Below are 22,219 nucleotides of genomic sequence, written 5' to 3'. Positions count from 1 at the left end.
CAAAAGATGCATCCCGATAGCGTGAAGTTAACGCCTTTTATTCTCGAAGTCGCATTATGATGACAGATCTTTGCGATCTCCCGTATCGGATCGAACTCTCCTTCGATAATTAGATTTTCTGGGTTATTTGATGTGTAAATCACGTATAATCTAGACACGAGCTCTAAATGTGGCCAACCTCCTATTTAGACTCTACAGTTGACTCATACTCGGTTATTTCTGGCAACGGCGTGTTTTCGTCCGCTTGTTCATACTCACGCTCCGATACGTCCGGGACGCGCGTGCACGGCTACTACTCACGATAGATACGCATGCTCACGTTTCCATGGATGCGACGCTCAGCGTGTGCACGTGAAAGTTATATCATACGACCGTAGCGGTCACGTAAGTACGAAGTGCAAGGATTTTCGGAACGAGAAAAATCGAAAGAAGGAAAAAAAAATCACACGACCTCGAAACGAAGTTAGATCACACGGTATGTCGTTGCATATATAATACATGACACGACGTTTCACGTTCTCGATTCATTTTTCATGGGAGGACGAGGTGGTCCTGTGGTCAACGAGACTCGTATACACGTTGCAAAGTTTTTCGTCCTCGTTGCATTTCCTGCGTTCTTTTTTCACGCTTTTCAATAACTCGTTCATTCGTGAACGACCCGCGCGCCCCCTTTTCTTCTTTCACTCCATTGGTCTTTTGCCACAATATTCGCAACAGAACGATTTCCTTGATAACACCACTCGTGCGAGACGATGAAATGTACAGCTGGGGACTATAATAGGGCTATATAGGGCTAGCAATATTCCGACTTCTTGTCACTGCATCGTGCGCGGGAAAAATAAGTTTATCGATTAACTAACCTACGACAACCATCTGGTTCGACATTGGTCTACGACGCGTTCAACGTATCGTGAAAGCTCGATACGAAAATTTAGTGGATATAGATTTATAGCCTTTTATAATTTATCATGTAATAATATCGTTTTATTAATATAATATATATTATGAATAATTTATTTGATAAAATTATAACTTGTAATGATATATTCTTACGACAGTAGGTATAAATTTATATTCATTTTTTCAACGAGATTGCAGCATAGCGACGTTGAAGCTTGCTCTGTTACATTCTGTGAAAGTTGAATAAAACAAAGAAGAATAGAATACAGAATTATTTTTGTATTTTTTCTGCCAGACAAGTCAGTAATCGCACTCTATTTGAATAAATATTGTCACTTGATAATATGATATAACTTCAATCGTATATAATCATCGTATTTTCCATCGTATTTTTCGTGACTGTGTACAACAACCATTTTATATTTTACTCTCATTTATGCAGAAAAAAATACAAAACTTTATTTTATCGCGAATATTTTATATTTTACTTCTGTTGATTTAAAAATCCCAATTTTATTTTTATGTTTGTGTTTATCAAAAATTATTAATTTGTGCCCTTTATTAGGTGTTAATTTTGTTAGATAAAAACAAACAAAAGAAAAAAACACCATGGAATCTCTTCGACACATCTCTCTCTCTCAAGAATTTAGAAACTTGTTGCAAAAAACTCAAAGAATTTTAATCATCCCGCTATATTAGGGATTAAAAGTGAACGATGAGATGGATCGATAGGGAATTAGCACAAGGTTGAACTGTTTCCAATATCGTTTGACATTTAGCCAACTGTGTCAAACAATTACTCATCGTCTACGCGATGACACTAATAGCATAAGATATTACGTATAACAGTCAGCCTCGTGTAAAATTATGATCTTCCCAAAGGAGTTTGACCATTGCTCCGTTCTATCGTTGCTTTATGATGATTATCGGGGTTCGATCTCGAGAGACCTATCGAAACGGTTTAATGGCAAGACGTTAATTAACGTAGGTTCCCCATCACTGACCTTGCCACGTTGGTAGCATGTCCTCGTGGTGGCTGGTTTATTACGTCGTCGACTATACGTTTGGGACCTACCCCAATCAAACCGAGACTAAACTCTTGCGCTCCCAAGCCAGACCTAATCGTCTTGAGTCACGCGAGGAAGAGGGGGCGTCTGGAAAGTGCTAGGGAGGCTTTTTGTGCGCGTTCTTCGATCCCCTCGGAATTCACCACTCGTGATCACTCGAACGCATCGAACAGAAAGAATTATTTACGCTAGTCATTTGGAATACCCGAACACAGTGTTCTTCATTGTGCCGCATACCCTGTGTACGCAACCCATTATCTTTGTGCATTTGTGAGACACGTATTTAGTTTGTGTATAGTGTTGACGACGTGCGAGCCGTCGGGATTCTCGGTTGAACAAACTTCGGTTTGCGTAGGTCCGTTACATAGCACATTACTCCATCGAGTTCGTGCAACTTTCCTTCCCATGAATGAGTATGCCGTCGTCTTATTAACGATGTCACGTATATCTTGTCGCGTCATTTCTTTCTCCTTTTTTTAAATACAGCAAATTTAAAAAATATCGCATCATCAATCCCGACTTTCAACCCCTTATCCTTTCAATATTTACCACGATCTAATCGTCGGAACATGGTCGACTCCTCGTAATCATAACCCTTAACGCGGCTCAAACTGCAACGGTCTCACCCTCTACGGTGCCACCCTTCAGAAAGGTCGCCCCTTCCCGTCCACCCCGTCTGCGTCGTCGTCAAAGTTAGGCGAAAGCCCGAATCCGTTTCCAAGCGCGAACTTGATATATCGAAGATCGACGAGCGATATCCTGGGTTTTAACGGCGCGGCCGCCAATCGTCCGTCACCGCTTCCACTCCGCACTCTGTAGTGAGATGTAAGTCGAGAAAGGGCATCCGCCACGCACCGCGTAGGAGAGAAAAGGCGAAAATTTTCCTCCTCGATCCAACAACAAACGTCTCGTCGATGGGTTTTCGGCTGCCGTCCCTATACTCCGTCGTGATCGTACGATGCATTGCGTCAACCCGGGCCCCGCTACACGGCATAGCATTCCGCGATGCGAAGACTATAGTCGCTGGCTAGACTGCACCCCCGCCAACCGGGGAGAGAAGGTCGACGGAGATCGTGGAACGGGGGTAGGAGCAGTGGAGACGGGTAAGGGAGGATGGGTGGGGCAGTCGGTGGCGCAAGAGGGAGAGCAGCAGGAAAAGGGAAGGGAAGGAGAGAGAGAGAGAGAGAGAGGAGGAGAGAAGGGAGGTGAGAGAGAGAGAGAGAGAGGTAGGGCGCAGCGGGGGCGAGGGCTCCGACGGTTCGAGGTAGGGGGCGATGGCTAGACACCGCTCAGACGGTCCAGGGGGTCGCAGGGGGTAATTTCTGCATTGGCGTCGAGAGCTGGGAAACGATCGACGTCACCGATGGCAGATCGAGCCAGACCCGAGGCCAGACAGTGACTGCAGCTGGCGCGATCGGTGGACGGGATGGGCTTTCGGGAAAGGTCACGGTGTACAACACGCGTCCGCTCGCAAACGCGCAAACCGTTCGCCCGGTGCACCTGCATCGATGACGACCGACCGGCGCACGTGTTCTGATTACGTGCGTGAGGCAAAAAAGGATGTCGCAACGACGGGACGGCGCGTGGGCTGCCCCTGCCGCCCGTCTGCGCCTTGTGAATTCGATTCCCATCTGACAGTCCCTGTTGGACGGGTAAACCCGGCTTCCGATTAGACTGGAAACGCACGCACGGCGTAATTGTCACTGTATTTCCATAATTCATGCAGCTTCCCCTCCTTATTGCTATATTGATCAAATTCGTTTATATTCCGGTCAGGTGTTCTTTCTTTCCTTGGAAAGGGGATATCTCTTATGTATATATATATATATGGTTATTTAAATTAGAACAGATATTCTTTCATTTCTTCGCAGTTGTGACTCTCTCTCTCTCTCTTTTTCTGTTTCCAATAGAGACGCGTTCGCTACGTAAACAGCAGGTGACGACAATCGAGTAGAGTTGATGTTGGGCTGGGAAGCAAGTGGAGAAGAGAAGCCGCGTTGGAGAAGACGATGGTAGGGTTCGATCGTAGGGTAGGGTTGAAATGTAACGGTGGCACGAAAGGAAAGAAAGCCCCAACGTTGTACGCCAATGCATCGGACGGCCAGGAAAGCGGCGGACTGTTTTTTATCGAGTGACTGCAGAGAGTTGAGAGTTGAGTCGAGTCGAGTCGAAGCGAGTCTAGACGAGCGGGCGTCTGCCATCCTCTTTGCCTCCTTATAGGCAAGTCCGTCCCTAGCTACGGGTGCCTCGTCGTTCGCCATCGCCTTACGCGGCTTCTCGTTTCCTATGCTGTAGAAGGAGATGGGGGTCTTTTTCCTCGTTAAAGACGTCCCGATTCCTGGTATCGGGCCACAATCTTCATCGACGATGTTCACGTCGCGGAACACGCCGTGGAAAAAGAAAAACTCGCGTATCAACGTCGCGAGAGGAGAAGCCGCTGCTCCACGCTTACGCGTTGGCCGCGTACCAAGAGAGGAAGGGAGCAAAAAGAAACGAGAATCCTCGTTCGAGGTAACGCGAAACAACAGTTCGAGTGGTCGACCGGTCGACTTTACGCGCGTTTCTTTGGCCAAGTTTACCCTTTCTTTGAGACGGGCAAAAACTCTTTGTTGATCTCCGGATCTTTGTCCCGTGATCAACTAGCCTGAATATCCCAAACAATGGAAGTTTGTTAATCAAAGTTGTGGCTCGAGTATCTCTCGGTTTCACGTCACAATCCACCGCCACTTCAACTCGCACAGAGGCGATCCAATGCCTCTGTTGTTCCCCATGACGAAACACAGAAGAACCGTTGCCCCGGCTACTTACAGCTCTTTTCAATCAATCCCCTATCAAACGGAGCACAGCCACTCGGTCAATCCACCGTCGTGGGCCCCTATTCGTTCCCTGGAAATTCCATTCGGCCGTCTATTTGCGACCCGTTCTCCGGGAACAAGCGTTGCCGCTCGGCCTCTCGCGGAAGCGTGAAGCGTCGGGTGCTTGGCGAACGGATGGAGGAGGAACGAACAGGGACGGGTGGGCAGGATACGCAGGGACAGGTGGCCGGTTGACGATCGTAAGTGGGCAGGAAGGAGGACATCGGGGCCCTGACACGCGGCCGGGGAACGACGGACGAGCGGACAGAGGAAGGCGGCCGACGATGGAAAGAGATAGACAGAGGCACAATTCCGTGTGCCCGTCCGATGCGTGCAATGCAATTTCCCGCAGGGCCGTCCGTCTGTCTGTGCGGTCGTGCATGCCACTTACGCCATTGTTCCTCTCCTCCCTCCCTCCCCTTTTCGCATACGAAAGTGAACATTCCCGCGATCAGGATGGAATATAACGCGATCTTGTCCGGTTAGAACCGCCCCGGGACGTGTTGTATCGGCCGGATCTTGCACACACGTCAGGTTCGATCCTCTCGATCGTCGTGAAGGATACATACTTCTGTTCGGTGTTGTTGTATCCACCTTGATCGTTCCGCCGCAACCGAAAAGCCGACGTCCACTTGGGCGAACCGCGTGCATTCTCTGTGACGCTTGAATCTTTCATGCTACCGTAGGTATAAATACACGTCCCACTGTGCCTTGGGTAGATCGAATTCCGTGCAAAACGCTTCAGTGGCCGTGCCTCAAACGTTCTGCGCTCCAGTCGAGATTGGATAGATGGTGTTCGAAAGTCGAAAGAGCTGGACGATACCTTTCTTTCTCGGGGGAATGGACTTTGATTGACCCTGTAATGACTTTGCATGCGTCTGGGGAAGGGGAAATGAACGTATTGAGCTACGCTCGTTGTTAGCCGAATTTATGATGGATTGTGGCTGAGTTATAAAACAATTTTATACAATTGGATGAAAATATAATTGAATACATCGAGAAATTGATCCGATGTAATGAAATATTCAAAAACTCAGGCATGATTCTTCCTATTGCTTCTTTGTTTTCATTTTATTCGCTACATAATCGAATTAAATCTCAAAATTAGAATGACTTTTGTATTCTTTCACACATCAATCTTCCACACTTGTATCATCAATACTCGAGATAAGTACAGTTATTCGTAATAAATAAAAATAATGATGATAAATTTCCATTCCCATAAGATTCTTTTTCGATCGAAAGAAATGAAGATCTTAATCGGAAGAAAGATATTAATCGTTTAATAATCGTGGAATAAAACGAAATAAATTATTTTCCGTTCTATAATTTCTTTTCCAGTGAAAAGAACCAAGTATTGACAATCAATCTCTTCGTTATGATTCCTCAAAGTAGAATAAAATAATTATTCCTTGACAATTAGTTTTCGATGAAAAGAAACACGAATTAATTTCTTCACGATAATTCCTCAGCGTATAAAGAAATAATTACTATTTTATCATATTTCCAATGACACTTTAAGAAGTAATTGATTTTCGATCAAAAAAGTAAACGTGGTTTTTTCTTTTTTTTCCAAACATTACATCGTCTGTGGATTTTTTCTATCATCGATGAATATTTAACAGGAGTTTATGAGGCCCGATTCCGAATCATCGAAGAAAAAGGAGAAGGGACGAAGGACCGTGAAGGTAGATTTCGATCTATTCGTCTGTCTGTCCATCCGTCGTGAGGGGGATACCCGACGTAACGTTTCAATGTCACGGTCGCAGGTTTAGACGGTTCTCCTCCTCTTTCTCCCTTGCTGTACAGGGTAGACCGCTCGAACCACATCTGCTGCGTCGGGAGCTGCCGTTTAACACCATCCATAATCATCCAACATTGACGCGTGACGCAGGCTATAAATCACAATGAGCGCATTCTTATTTTTGGATGTGGTCGTTCGTGGCCGCTTCAGACATGTTTCTTTCATAAATTCTTTTCATTAATCGGGACCTCTCTTTTGTGAGACAGGGATGAATTGTGAAATAGAAGGACCTCCGAAGAAAGAAGGAAAGGAAGACTTGAAAATCAGACTCTTCTTTCTTACACATTAATCAATTCTCAATCTAATTTATTAGTATGCTACAAATTAGTTACTTTTTTAAATTAGTAGCTTTTTTTTAAACAACTGAAGCGATTATAAATCAATAGATTCCTTTCAAAAACTAGCGATATAAATATATTTCTTCTCTGCTCTGTCATTTGTGGTCGATCAATTAATTAATTATCCATAGACATTCTTCCATTTATTAAAGAATAAATGAAGTCCCCTCTTTTTCTCTCAAAAATTACATAATTTTCCTCTTCCTCTATAAAATATATCGCAACTACTACTGTAAACACCGCAAACAAAATCATCCCTTCACAACATCCCTTTTCGAACTGTGCTCAAAAACGAAAATATGCTGTATCCATTTCGACAACACTCCTTGTATCCCTGGATTCCAAATCAGACTGAAAAAAAAGGTCAATTACCACGTGCCTTCTCAATGGTATCCATTCACGTCAAGATCGTCGAACGGAACCAGTCGATCGATCTCGTCCTCCTCTTGGTCTCTCGGCTCGACCTTGCACGCTTCGTCAGGGTGCCGGGGAGAGCGAGTCGATCGCATCCACGAGGAGAAAACGCTCTCGTAACGGGGCTCGTTCGACGTTTCGAGGAGTCTCTGTTACCAGAGCCGCTGTCGTCTGGAGTGGCGAGGAGTTTCGTCGGGACGCGATCGGGGGTGGCGCGGCGCACAGCGTCAGGGGTTGGAAGGGCGGCTAGACGGGCGGTCGGTCGAATGGGAAGGGTGAGACAGGGGGGCAAGTTGGGGAGGAGCACGGTGAGACGAGGGGGCAGGGTGAAAGGAGAGATGAAAACGACGGCGGCGACGGCGCGGCGGAGAAAGGGGTGGCCGACTGTGTGGCACACGCAGGGGTAGGTAGCGAAAGGGTGAGCCGGGGGAAGGTGCACGGGTTGGTTGGGAGACGTGATAGTTGCACGATGCCGGAGATTCCGGGAGGTTTGAGGTTTCGAGCCTTATTTCAGACGCTTCGTCTTCCTCACGGCGATTTCTCCTTCCTCTCCACGCTCCTCCGCACCCTTTTCTTCCGCGCGCGCTTCTTCTCGCGGCTCTTTCCGCGGCGAATATCGAGGTGTAGCACGCGCGAGACCGTATATATCACGTGGCGATGGTGTGTACACGCTGCCGACGAATTACGCGCTCCGCTCCGCTCAAGCATCGTCGTCGACGATGGGACGATTCCTAACGAGCGGGTAAAAGTTACGGGTGAAATTCGTCCCGAGCAATTGCGATCGCGTATCGGCCCACGGGATCAATTTGTCAATTTATCTTCAACCTCTTTTGATTCTGATTCTTCTTGCTTTTTCTATCTTATTTTTTTTTACTCCTCATATTTTCTCCCGCTTCACGAACGCCTGGAATATCCTACCCAACCTTCCCGTCCCTGTCGTTTTTACACGCGACAAAACATTTGTTGTTGCCTTTACTGGGAACGGTATGAATATTTATGCAGATCTCTGCTGTCTACTCCCGGGCTCGTAAGTGGCGCAGAAGTGCTAGAATTCTTTCAACCAACTCGGAGAACAGCTTAATACTTATCCGCATGGAACGAGTATCCATCCTTTAAATTCTCTGGAAAAAAAATCCAACGATAAAACGTGGAATCGTTAAACGAAGAAATCATAGAATCTAATGAAATTGAAGTACAATGGAACAATAAATGTTATATATAACCATTTTTCCATGGAGAGAGAGTTATCGCTCTCTCGTTCGTCGTATCGGAATCTACTCGACGTGGTCTCAATGTCACAATATCCTTTTCCATGAATCAAGAAACTAGCACTGGAACCATCCCTCGTACAACGAAACGGGATATTTTCCTAAAAGAGAGTCTCGTCAGTGCGATAAAAGGGAGAAAAAAATAGAAAAAAAGGAAAAGAAAGAAAAGCGTTGTCCAGGACGCGAGAGTCCAATTTGTCTCGGGGAATAATGCGAGTCGAATCGACGCGCGAGCGGCATGGTCTCTCGCAGCTGTACTTACCGCGCCGCCATAGAAACGCCGTCTCTCGAAAAATCCCCGCGTAATCACCTGGAGCACGGTGTGGAGGGGGAGGGGATGGTGGAAGGCTCCTGGACTAGCTCTCGCCGAAAAGCGCTTTAATTCCCCGGCCGCTTAATTCCGTGCGTACGAATGCCACACGTGAATATGCATGACCCGCGTCCCGTGCAGGGGAGCAGGGAGGCGCGAAGGGTAGGGAAAAAGCCGAGAGGAAGAAGGAGAAAACAGGAGAAAAAGGGAAAGAGCGGAGGAGAGCGCGGGCCCGACCTGTCGCGACGCCGATTTATTTTGTTTTGCAACTTTTTCGCTCGAACCCCGCGAATCTATTAAAATGCCGTCCGGCACGACCGCGCCCGTCTGCTCGCTATCTGTTCCTTCCCTTTCTTTTTCCTCCGATTCTCTTTCGTCTCTGCCTAGATCCCCCCTCCCCCCTCGGCCAGTTTCGTTTCCGCGAAAAACTTTTCTCTTCCCTTCGTTCCGCAAGGCCTCGAGCGACCACGTTAAAGGACACGATCGCGGTGTACTCCTTCCACCCTCCGGGGATTATTCCTTTAATCAAGGGAAACGAGTCGCGCATAGATTCGCCGGGCGAAAGATAGTACAACATTCCGTGGAATGAAGCTGCTCCTTGGCTGATTTCGATTTTATGCAGATCGGTGATGCGATGACGTTGATTTTGCATCGATGGTACATATTGTGTTGATGTATATTCCCATCGTGATGAAATTATGTTTAGAAAGATATCGTATTGCTTGTATAACGATCTTAGAATAAGTAAAAATTTTGAGAAATTTTATTGGAGGAACAATTAATATGTCAATTTGTATTCTTGTAATTTTGGATCTGTTTGAATTTTAATTTGAAATTTCAAAAGTATCGTGAATTTTTTTTTATTATATATTAGAATAATAGATTTATTATAAGTTCATGCTATGATAAGAAACTTTGTTCTATGACTGGCTGGCCGGAGAAAAGTTCGTGCGATGTAGAATGGTCAGACTGGTTATTAGACTCTTGAATTAATCCTAGCACAGCTCTTGTAGTTACTTTTTAGCGTTTAATTAAGACACACTTTTGAAAAATTAAACATCTATGTTTACTTTTAAAATTCTTAAAAAGTGTATCGAACTTTTTAAATCTTAAATAATTAATACACCTGTACAATAAGTTTGAATATCATTCCACCGTTAACAAAGTGTTGAAATAATTTTTTCGAAAGTACCTACATTTTAATTTACACCCGTTAATTGTCAAAAATAAAACCAGAAAAGACTAGCTTTATACGGAAACTGTGTTAATTAAAAATTCCTCGTCCGTTTTAACGAACACAAAACACCGTTAAAATGCTCGAGCACTCTCCCAGAGACGAGCAGACATTATCAGCAGACATAAAAATTAACAATTACGCGTCACGAGTCTTACATCGGGCTAAAGGGTGGTTCAATTTCGATCAGAAAGATGCTTCGTAACCGCAATAGCGATTATAATCTAGAAAACAGTGTTTTTTAGTAGGTCATCATTCTCCCGCCGTTCGTTGCACTTAACGAAGTTACTCGTTGATTCCATACTCCGCCAATTGGGGGAACTCCCGCGAGCGACTTGGGTAGATGGCGCGATTGGTTTCGCAGATACGGCATCTTGAAAAAACTTGGTCGTAACCGGTCGTTCTGCGGCAAAAATAATTTCGACATTATGACAGCGAGTCCCTACCTTTCACGGTCTCGTATTTCGCGATGAAAATTTCAAAGGACTGGCCCACCGGAAGAAATACAGGGAACAATTATTACCTTCCCGGTGTGTCGCGTGAGTTACGTTTTTATCGTCCCAGGAACAAGAACTGTTTGGCTTGCGTTTTATGCGGCTTCAACCGTTCCGGCGCTGCACCTTACGATTCTTTTATCCCGCCGTGCAAATTCTCGAGAAAGTCCAACGAACCGGCGTTTTCAGATTCCGAAAGCTTTAAAGTGTATGTTCACGGCTCCCGTTGGGCTCTTCCCAGCTGAATTGTTTCCTCGGTGCCTTGTATTTTTCTACCGTGTTTCAGACCGTTGCCATTACAATAATTACTTCGAATTGTGCCATGGTGAACTGTTCCGATCGTCAAAATTCTGTAAAATATATGTTTCAATTAGTAGATGCGTTTTAACGAAGTTTCGTTGAAAATTTAAAGAAAGTTGATTAAAGAACTTGTTAACTTTCATCCGTTAATTTATTATCTATTTCATAATTTTTATAATTACTATAAATGGATAGAATTGCAATGCTTGAAATTTAAAGTTTTAAAAATAATTCGTGCATATATCCTACCTTTTTTTTTTCTTTCTTCTCATTTCTTTTTTATATTAGATAAAGGTAAATATGATCAATTTAATTTTTCTATATTAATATTTATATGAAAAAAAACAATTTTTGCAGATACAAAAATATATAACTATTTCTTGTTATATCATTATACTTACATATATTGCAATTACGAAGCTCAATGTTTTAAAAATTACAATTTCCCAGAAATTAAAATATTTATAATTATCATTTTCTGAAAGAAAAAAAGGAGAATCAGTTTTAAAACATTCTTAATTTATTCTTAACTTCTTTTCATTGATTAAAACTGCTAAAATAATTAAAATGAAAAACAAAAATTTGCACGTAGAAGAAACCTAATTTCGATTATCACGGATAAAACCATAATTCCACCGATATCGATGCACTTCAGACGATCTGACCTGGATGTCGCGTTTACCCAACGATCACTACCGCCCGGTATTTTCCCATTACATACCTAGACGATCCAACGACGGCCATGCAGCTTTGTAGCAAACACACCGACACGGTTGGATGATCCTCGTGTGGACGCAGTGTTTGTACACAAGCGTTCCAAGACACGCGGGGGTGTCGTGCACCGGTGGCGTAGTGCAAAGTCTAGGCTTTCCCGCTCGGTAAATAAAACACTCCGTGACATCGCCTCCGCCTTTCGTCCTTGTTCGTTTCGTACGTGCACACCTTCGCTTCTTTCTCGCCTGTTCGTTGTGCGGGCACGGTACCGACGTAAATGAAGAGAGGGAAGGAAGGAAAGAAGAGGAGAGGAGAGAAAAAGAAGGAAAGAAAGGTAACGTAGGCGAGATTGTTCCTCGCGGTTGCGTAAAACTACGCCGCAGGAAGAAACGACTATACAGCAACGACGAGTAATCTCGCGTGAAGATGTTCTGCTGAGAGTCGAGTGGCGTTATGAGGCTGGCGACACCCGTTGTAGGAGGTGATGGATATTAATAGGTGGTAAGCAGCATTTCATTCATGACAGTTGCGTCTTTTGCTCCGGATCTCCCCCTTTTACCAGCCTTTCCTCTGCCACGGTGCATTCTTTTTCATCGCAGACATCGCGTCGCTAAGCTTTCTCGCTCTTAATAATCGCGTTGAGCGATAATCAAGATCACCGCCATTGCGAAAATTCTAGTCTTCGATAGATGGCGCAATCGAGTTAAGGTGTAATATTACTTCAAACTTAACAAACTTGAAAAATGACGCTTTAAGCGAAACTGTTTCTCATTTAAAAACATCTCTGTTTTTTGAATCATAGAGCAGAGGCAAAGCAAGAGAAAAGGAACATGGATCTTTCGATCTCATTAACGAATCGTTTCTTCGGTGGGGAAAGATCCACCATCGGCGATGATCTAAACGCGAGACGAGTTAAAAACAATGGCGACTTCGTTTTCCGTCATTTTTACGATTCCTCGTTGTCGACGATTTCACCGGCGAATACCTTACGGCGACAAGATGAGGGATTCCCCTAGAATTACCGGGGAGCCAACAGATCGCGAATAAACCGTCGAGAGACTGTCGAGGGGGCAGGGAAAAGGAGAAAGGGTTGGAAATTTACGCAAATGCATCTGTAAATAAGAGAAATGAGGCGCGATGTATAAATTCCTGTTCCATGAGCGGGAAAGGTGATTCATTTTGTACTGTCGGGGCAGCGAGAAAAATGTCTGGAAGAAAGCCACGGTTTCTACGTAATTTGCGGAGAGTGAGAAAGAGACGCGACAAAGGGGGGAAAAAGAGCGAGAGCGGAGAAAAAGCTGTACGAGAGAAAGAGAGACGTGCTGCCGCCGTCTCGTGACCTCTCTTGTTCTCGTAAAAAAGTTCCTCCTCGGATGAGATTGGATCGTGGCACCGGGATGAGCGTTTAACGCGTAGACGACCGTCAGTTGTCACTCGAATTACGAGAGGCGTCGCCTCAACGACGGACCGGCTAGACGTCCTTGCAAATTATGATGATTAGCGCGTACCAGGCTTTATGACGTTTAGTCGCCTCTACGAATATTAAGAGCTTTCTGTGTCCACGATTCCAACGATCTTGTTCGAATAACGGGTCATACCTTTCTTGTTGTATTGCGATAATTGATAATTAAAAACGCAACATTTCTCGCTTAAATTTAAAAAAAAATAAAATTTTACAATTGTAGAAAATGGCTTATTGTTTTTCGATTTAATATTATATATTCTCAATAGATAATTTTGTCGTTATTATTGATTTGTGTGGTGATTTTAACTGCTATGATTATACGTCGAGGTGGCTATTAAAATCGTGAAAAATTCAATATTTTGACCAAAAATATTTTTTCCATACCAGATAGATACATGTGATAGAATCGAACGCTTGCACAGCTGCGATTACGAATTTTGGGCTAGGGTCTGGCCTGGATGGCGCAGCAATCAAATTATCGTGGCAGAGGGTTCGTTTCAGACAACGATTCTAAATGGGGTTGGAAGAGGCCACGAAGGGAGCGATCAAACTACAGGAAACAAGCCCTTCTCCGATGAAACAGGAAGCACGAACGCTATCGAGTTTTATATAAACTCGTTAAGAATGAGATTAATGCTCCTGCATTCGCAAGAGTCGCACAATTGAGAAACGAAATCGAAAAATAGAAAGATTGCTTTTTCTCGATATATCAATGAAATATTCATCCATTTATTCGAATTTACTATATTATTATTCGCAGCAGAAGTAAGTAAATGTGTAAATTCTTATTTTCAACTTAAAACTGAACGATACATAATAAAATAAACTTCCACGAGTTTATCGATTTACAAATTCGTGCTTCTTATGAACGATCTCATATTTACATATTTATTATCTAATTACTGTCTCTCACAAAAATTTACCAAACTGTTTCGCATAATTCAATCACTTACCGTTCCCATTTACTCGGCCAATTTTCACGCCGCGTTAACTACACAATCCTAAAGAAAACCAGACAAAAGAACGGATCAGGCCAAACAGGTAAAACCAATAATTACATGTTCATATACTAACCCACGTATCTCGTCTTACCGCTTTTCTACCGGAAAAGGACGGAGAAAGGGATAACGCGGAGGCAGACAGAGCACTTGTAACCGTCGGCACTTAAAAAGACGCTCGTCGCGAGGCATTCAGCGAATCCACCGGAGCCACTTAGCCCCGGCGTGGTAATTAGATCGAAATGACGCCAGACGACGCGGCGTCGCGCGACTCGTTCGGAATCCGCTTAATTAAATGATTCACCGGGTCTAACTGTTGTTTCAATTAACGCTCGTGTGCGCACTGGACGCCGTCATCTGCATGTGCACGCACCTGCACGCGCCAAGACAGGCGTCCAAAAGTTTCACGGTCGAACAATCGACGCGTGTGCGAAGGAATTCGACAACATGTACATAGAGATATATCGAGATTATCTTTCTAAAACAAAAATATAAAAATTAGCTCAATGTTGCTCTTCTACCATTTAGAGTATCTTTCGAATTGTTCAAGTTGATGTAAACCTTGCGTCGACACAATGGGATCTTCCGTTGAAACGGAGCCTCGCCACGCTTTTTAACGTATGAACGAGCACGGGACAGATGAAACGTCCGGCCAAATGTGTCCAGATCTCCTCGACGCGGTAATTAAGATCCATAGCACGATCAGACTGAAATCAAGTGGCAAGATTGATTAGATAAGTGCAGCGTGACTGAATGAAACTTGTGATCGTCACAGGTGCGAATTCGGAGAGCTTGGAGAAGCGATGGAAGGGATGGGAAGAGTATTTGAGATTGTCCGGATGTCTGGCTTCCAGGAATGGGTATGGAACTTGAATGGTATGATGGGAGAAAGTGTATTATTGGTTTGAATTTGAATGGAAAATTTTGAATAATAACAGTTTAAAGCGTTAATATTTTATAAACAAAAAAGACAATATCCTTGATATAATTTTTATAATTTTTATGTAAGAAAGAATCGCAATTATACGATAGAACACGAATCGCCTATCTATCTCAGTCCGACGTACAGCATCCATCGCCAATAAACCAAACGATCCCAATTAACTTGCGACAAGGCCGTCGAATATTTCGTCGGTGCACGGTTGCACAGTGAAACCGCATACTCCGGCGCGCGTATAATGATATAATTGGTCGGAGACGTTGCATCAAACATTCCAGTCCGCCAGACAAAACAAAAACTCTCACTCGGTGGTAGCTAGAGCATCATCAGACGGGTTGCTAGACGGTGCGGTGTTGGGTAACTCGAAACCGCAGGGATGCTGCGTCACACAGACGGAGGCAGATGATCGAGATCGGGGGTTGGGTACGGCGGCGTTACGACTTTGCAGCGCACTCGTCAGCCACTCTTGTTGCCCTTGCTTCCCGGAATCACCCTGCTCTCGCCCTCTTTTTTCGGACAGCTCACGCGAATAAAAGGCCGCGCAAGCGAATAAAAAGGAGGCGGGCAGGGAGGGGAGGCGAGGCGGCAAAGAGCCGCGGAAAAAGGGGTTGCCGCGGCTTCGTCGCGACTGGCGCACAGGATGCAATTATTTCGTAACGGTGATCTTGTTACGGGACGGATCTCGAAGCGTGAGAAACGCGGCGGGGATAGACGACGTCGCGATGCGGGGACCGGATACGGTAGAAATTTTGTTTCCGATCGATTTAGCGACCGTGCACGCGTTCCGGTTCTTTTTCTGTGTGTTAAACCGCGACTTTTATTGAGCGAAATATGAATAGGCACACTCGCGCCAATCTACTAATCTACTTAGATGATCAAGTAAGTTTTGTTTTTCGTTTTACGTTTGAAAAATATTCGGTATTATCGGCAAGAAAGAAAGAAAATTTATCTCGAATTTTATCGTAAAATTTTGCTTGTAATCTTTCTAATTATGCATTTGTCGCTTTGATTAACAATTTGAGAGTTACTTGATAATAAAGGTGACTCGAAGAAGAATAGAGCAATTCAACGTTTTATATTTTCGTGTACGTGCACAGTGAGAAATCTTGATTTTTTTTTTATTATTCCACGCCGAGGGGGCGCACACATATATCCGTGTGCGCACCGAGCTTTTTACCAGCCGTTAGTCCAGCGTATTTGTTTGACAGCCACTCGGGGATATAAATCTGCCGATAGGAGAGATGAGATGCGCTTGTAATTTACGCGGACTTTTTCATGTTCTTTCTCTTCCCTCTTGTTACAGATGCTTCGATAAAAATGGTTGATGTTGAATGTTCATGTTATTTATTTAAAAAGAAGTGCATGGATTCTTACAAACCTAACAAATAGCCTTGTTCTATTTATTTATTTGAATCGTGAAACAAGAAACACATAGATAATATCGTTACGATTGAAGTAAAATTTAGATCAGTAATCCTGTATATCGTGATTTATAAGGAGATTACCGTACATCATTATTAATTATCTTAATAGCAGCGAAAAATCTTTTCAAATTTTACCTCATATGAGAGAAGAGCGCTGTTTGAATATTATACACGAAAGGGAATCGCAATTTAAAAGAAATTGGAATAAATAGTGATTTAGAAAATTAAATGAAGTCTGCAACTGGTCTGATGGACTAAAGAAAAAAAAAAAAAAAAAGAAAAAAGAATCATCCTATAAAACGAGTTAACCCCTAGTCGACGAGAGTGATCGAACGAAGACAGCGGGGAGGAAATAAAATTGTAATCGGAATGTGGCGAGTCACCCTTGGAGATTGCTTAAAATCAAAGGGTCGACGATAGGGACGGCTGAGTCCGCGATAGGGGTGCCTCAAAGTTAATTCGTCCCCTTTACGCAAGAAAATCGAGCAGACGGACGATCAAATTTTCTGTTACGTCTCGCAATTTTCACGGTCGAGTTCTTCACGCGTAACACGTTATTCTTCACGATTTCTTATAGCCTATATCAAAGTCTGGTATCAAAGAAAGTTCAATTTTAGCGAATCTTTGCGTGTTTCTTGTGCGATCAAAATATAATAAATATGTACGTATCTTTTATCATATAGATTTTTATTTCTATTCAAAATATTATTAATTTCTCTATAAATGGATATATGAGAACATTTGAAGATCTTCTTATAGATCCACTGATAGAAAAATTAATGATATTAAAAATGTTAATTTTGTGAAAAGTATTTATATGATATTAATAATCTCTTTTTTTTTAATTTTTTGTGTTCTAACTTTAACAAGAAACAAAATAATCTTTGCTTCTTTAAAACAAAAATGAAATATATAACATCATCAAATAAATTTAATAAGTTTATGGTTTATACTCTATATTAAATATAAGTTTGTGAATAATTTAATTCTGATTTGATTAAAACAAAAAAAATAACAAAAATATAATCATCAGTTCCTGTTAAAAATTAAAGTAGAATAAACAAAATAAATGAAAAACGTTAAATAATATTATATCATAGCCATTTGTCATACGTACTCGTATCGATAGATCGAAATGGACATCGACAATACTTCTTTCGTTGTGTATCTTTCTTCGGTATTTTCGCCGTGGATAAGGATCACGACATCAGTCATCCCTCTTACAAGTAATTTCAATCCTTCTCATTTGTCGTTTTTCCTCGGAAAAATATTCGAATCCGATCATGGAACGACTCGCGATACCAGTAGAAAAATAACCGACCGACGATCCACGCTACGATTCTACGTAAACTATGACGAATGCTGCTTGTTATATCGAAATCTATTGCTCGTTACCGTTTCTTCTCCGATACGCGGCATTGTTCGACGGAATAGAAACGATCGTTTGTCAAATAACGAGGTCACCGCAATTTCGTTCTCGTGAAATATTGCGAATTCAAGATCGATCGATGAATTTGTCATTAGTTTCACTTCTCGATGTTTCTTTTTTATTGTTCCATTATTATAATTGCGATTGTATTATCTACATATAATATAATATAATTAGATCGAGATTAAAATTTTTAAATCAATATTTCCCTTCTTACTCGGAGAAAAATTTGAATATTCGTGCAAGAAAAATAATATCGTGGCATGCGTTTTAATTTTTAATACATTTGATATATCGATATATCGTGCTTCCTTTCATACTTCATCCTTTCGTTCACTCGAATGATTAAACTCGAACATTATATTTTTCATTTCTTTGCTTTCCTTTTTCAAAAACTTTCAACAATAAAATTATAAAACTATCGTAATGCACATTAAACCTCGATCCATTAGACTATCATCCTAGTATCTGTTTTACCTTAATGATCCCGAGGTTCGAATTCTCCTTCAGTTTAAGCGGATTCAATTTACTCCGGAAAATTCCCCGCCGTTCCCCCGATCTCATAAAAATAAAGCAAAAACATTATCGCGCCATTCACCTCGCCCAGTCGTTAGAGTCCAAGGAAACGGGTCCATTCGGAATCAACGGATCGAGATCATTAAAACGGACCCTCCAAGTGTCAGAACCTCGCCGCGGTACACACGCTCACGAACTGTCGTCTCGACATTAAATAATCGCGATGAAATTTCATATTTACGCGAACCCGCTAATTACGAATCCGCGCCGCGTAAAAACGATCCCGCTCATTACACTCGAAACAATTAATTACGACGGTGGCTCAAAAGGAATGGGTGGGGAATGGAAATTTGTACGTCTGCCCGTTTCCTCGCGCGGCCATATCATGCCTCATCCTCCGCTTTTTCCCCCTCTCCCTTCGATTTTATGCCTTCTCCTTTTTTTCCCTTTTCCTCCTTTTATTTCACCCATCTCCCCTCCTCCTCCTCTTCGTCCCCGGTATTTGTCGGCCCCCGAACGCCAGTGGAAACGAGCGCAGAACAATATTTCTCGGTGGTGGCGCGTCGGCTGCCGATAAATACGGACTTCGCGCGTACAGCGAGGAGCACCCTACCGGTTTTGCGGTATCTCGAACGGCTTAATGGCACTGTTAACTACCGTATTATTTAACGGGGATTTATGCATTGCAGTCGGGCCGATTAAAACGGCAGCCGGGCCGGGGGCGAGGGGCGGCCTAGCCGGAACGATATAGGAAGATGCGTATACCGCGGGGGATGAAGCTCTATCCTTAATTCCTCGTGAAAGCTCAAGTTGATCGGTCTGGCTGCTTGCTATGGCCGATATGGCAATGGAATAAGTGCATGCGAATCAGCAGGAAAAGGATGGTTTTTCCTGGCTAGAAAAAAAATTGAAAGCTATTAATTTAAGTTCTATTTTGGAGAAAGAAAGATTAGAGAATCGATTTTGGAGACAGGTTTTCTTGTTGTTTTATTATCTGGAATTGCCTCTGTTTTTTTTTTAATAATATCGAGAAGAATTATACTCCATAATCTAATGTTGCGATTTATAAAATTCATCGGCTTTTTATCCGATAATAAAACATTTATTATTAGAAGTTATTTACACGGTAGGATTAAATTATGGAGCATCTTTATGCAAATAATCGATACTTATTATTACTTATAAACTTTTCAAGTAACAAAACGTTGAGGTGTGTCACAGAAGAAAAATTGCAAAATAAAATATCTTTGCGTGATATAACGTTGAATGAAGGTAACCAGTTTCCAATCAAGAAAGTTCTTTATCCTCAAGAATCGCGGATAACGTGTAAAAATCCTCTTAAATCTTCCGCCACGATTCCCATTTCGCAATTCCTTCGTATCATCCCATTAGAATTCTCGCGACGCATCAAATAGCAAATGGAAGGCTGTCAGTCGAAGGCAAGCTAAATTTTCACCGGATACTATGGAGAGAAAGAGGAGGAGAGAATCGTGCGAGAATCGACATCTCGCGAAACGGAAACAATTCCTAGGTCGCGAGACAACACCTCCTTGGAAGGAAGATTGCGAGTGGAACGAGGACAGGGCGAAGACTGGGTGCATCATCTACGTCACGATCGCTGCCAATGGGATCTAGGATCCAACGATGCTATTGAGGATTTGCATCTCTCGCCTTCCGCGGCGAATGCGGGGAGGAAGCGTTCGTGAGCCGGTGCGACGAGAGAACGATGGGAAATCCGGTTGGGAGCATATAGGTATGCTCTCGCGGGTGGCCGGGTGCGACGGAGACCGTGACAGTGTATAGGTGGGACGATAGTGGCGGGCAGAACAAGGACAGGTAGCGCACGTAGAAAGAAGAAGAGAGGCAACGAGAGAAACGGAGCATGGTCGATGTGTCTAGCCTAGCCCGGTTGGCTGGCTGGCTGGCTGGCTGGTTGGTTGGCTGGTTCGGGTGGCTGGATGAACCAGGGACCGTCTAGGTTGCGTCTGCCCCGCACAAACTCGGTATTATCTATACGTCTAGACACCCCTGCGCCACCGAGAGAAGACCATAGCGGTTTGGCGCTCCGCTTGTAATTTACAGCGCGCCCCGCCGTGTCTCTACATCTACGATCCCGCAAATTTCTCTTCCCGGTCGTGTCTCTTCCTCCTCCTCTTCGCCTTCTACTCCTCCCCTTCTTCCTTCCTCCTCCACCTTCCTTCACCTGACTCTTTTCATACCTCTCCTCCCTTGACCCTTGTCCAATATCAACGTGCATCCAGATATATGCGTCTCCCGTGGCAAACGTTGCCTCGTCGATAATTATCCGCCCTCGTTCGATGCAAAATATCGAGATCGTACGAATGTAGTGGGATCCCGCGACACGGATCGACCGGCCTTGCAACACGTTGAAGAAACGACTAGTAAGAACGGAATCGATTGACAGTTGAAATGGAAAAACGGTATAAAAGCCGCAGAGAGAGAGAGAGAGAGCGTGGTGTGCGGTCGATGGACATCGTGGGGAATCACCGCGGGAATTCCTCTCTCGCCCCTGTCGATGAAGCTCGCGTGCGCGACGCCGCCACTTCAGATATCACTGGTGTACGAGCGATCGAGGGGATCACGGACCACGTGAAAAGGGAAGCAGCCGTCAATTGGTATACACGGTGTACACACGGGCCGCGCGTGAAGAGAGTGCGAATATTGGTATCGCGATAACGAACGGGGAACCCCTCGCGTGTCCGAAAGTACGAGCCACCCCAGCCGTGCACGTTATCCTCGAACACGCGTGCGTTATATCGGCGATCTCTCGGTGATTAATGCCAGCTGTTAGTACCAGGAGGCTCCAGTCAATTGAATCTCACCGTTCGACCGCGTATAAGCCTCGCTTCTAGTTGCCTTTATCCGTTCGTTGTAACATCACCGACAATGTTAGGCGTCTTGAAAGCACTCATTTTTATTCTTGTTCTCAATCTTGAATCTGACTTAGTGTTATTTATAAGATGAGAACAGTTAATGAATTTTTTGAGTGTATTTGTTCTCCGTTTTCCATTATTCTTATGTATTTTAAAAAATAATAAAAATGAACTTTCAATTTCGTTTTATGCATCCTATAACTTGTTTTCTTCGAAACAATGTGATTTCTGTGTTAAGATTTTTTTTTTCAAAGTTATGACAGTTACATTTCGTTTAAAAATGATTGATTACGATGATACATTTCGATTGGTAAATATGTTAATACGGACTATGTATCCTATATAACTATTGAATTTCATATTCTTGCCATTTTCGATCTTTTATCTCGTATAAGATATCTTCGTATTATTTAAGCCATCAATTTTCTCGAACAACATTCTCGAGGAAAAGAGAATTTACATGTACTCGAATTCCAACGTTGACACGTAAATAATAGATCCCATGGAATCGCCTTACCATGTTTGGGGAAGAAGAAACGAGAAGCTTCCATTGGTTGTCCATTTTCAAAACTCTAGGTACGGAAAGAATAAAGTTTCCCTGGTGGACCTTGGATACGATAAAATCCTGGCAGGTGCGTAGCACGTTAAACTTTCGAGTTTCGAGGACGCAATTTTCCCAAGGGAATCAGTCCTCGCTAATGCAAGAGTGGTTATAGAAGGAGAAAGAGGGAGATGGAAACAGGGGTATAAAGGGGGACGATGTAAAGGGAAAGAGAGGGAACTCTGTGCGGGCGGTAACTGGCGACGAGGAGTTTGAGGGTTGAACGAGCTGACGCTTTAAGCGATGTAAGTTAC

The 22,219-nt window shown here is 43.4% G+C and overlaps 1 long non-coding RNA gene across 5 annotated transcripts; it reads right to left on the bottom strand.

Annotated features, from left to right (window-relative positions):
• Positions 1-7,055: 7,055 nt before the first annotated feature.
• LOC114577610 (uncharacterized) lies at positions 7,056-15,136 on the bottom strand. Of its 5 annotated transcripts, none has more exons than XR_009831518.1 (7): positions 14,256-15,136; positions 14,117-14,164; positions 11,706-12,810; positions 11,386-11,462; positions 10,714-11,034; positions 8,575-10,593; positions 7,056-8,499 (listed from the first exon to the last, which is right to left on the bottom strand). It is a non-coding gene; the product is annotated as an uncharacterized LOC114577610 (long non-coding RNA). The 5 variants fall into 5 exon arrangements; XR_009831519.1 differs by having other exon boundaries at positions 8,602-10,593; XR_009831515.1 differs by lacking the exon at positions 7,056-8,499 and having other exon boundaries at positions 9,692-10,593; positions 14,256-14,639; positions 14,723-15,135.
• Between the last annotated feature and the right edge of the window lie 7,083 nt (positions 15,137-22,219).

This window comes from Apis cerana, linkage group LG10 (assembly GCF_029169275.1).
Source record: "Apis cerana isolate GH-2021 linkage group LG10, AcerK_1.0, whole genome shotgun sequence".
Taxonomy (NCBI): domain Eukaryota; kingdom Metazoa; phylum Arthropoda; class Insecta; order Hymenoptera; family Apidae; genus Apis; species Apis cerana.
The sequence above is the reverse complement of the archived record's forward strand: the minus strand, read 5'-3'. Positions and strand labels throughout refer to the sequence as shown.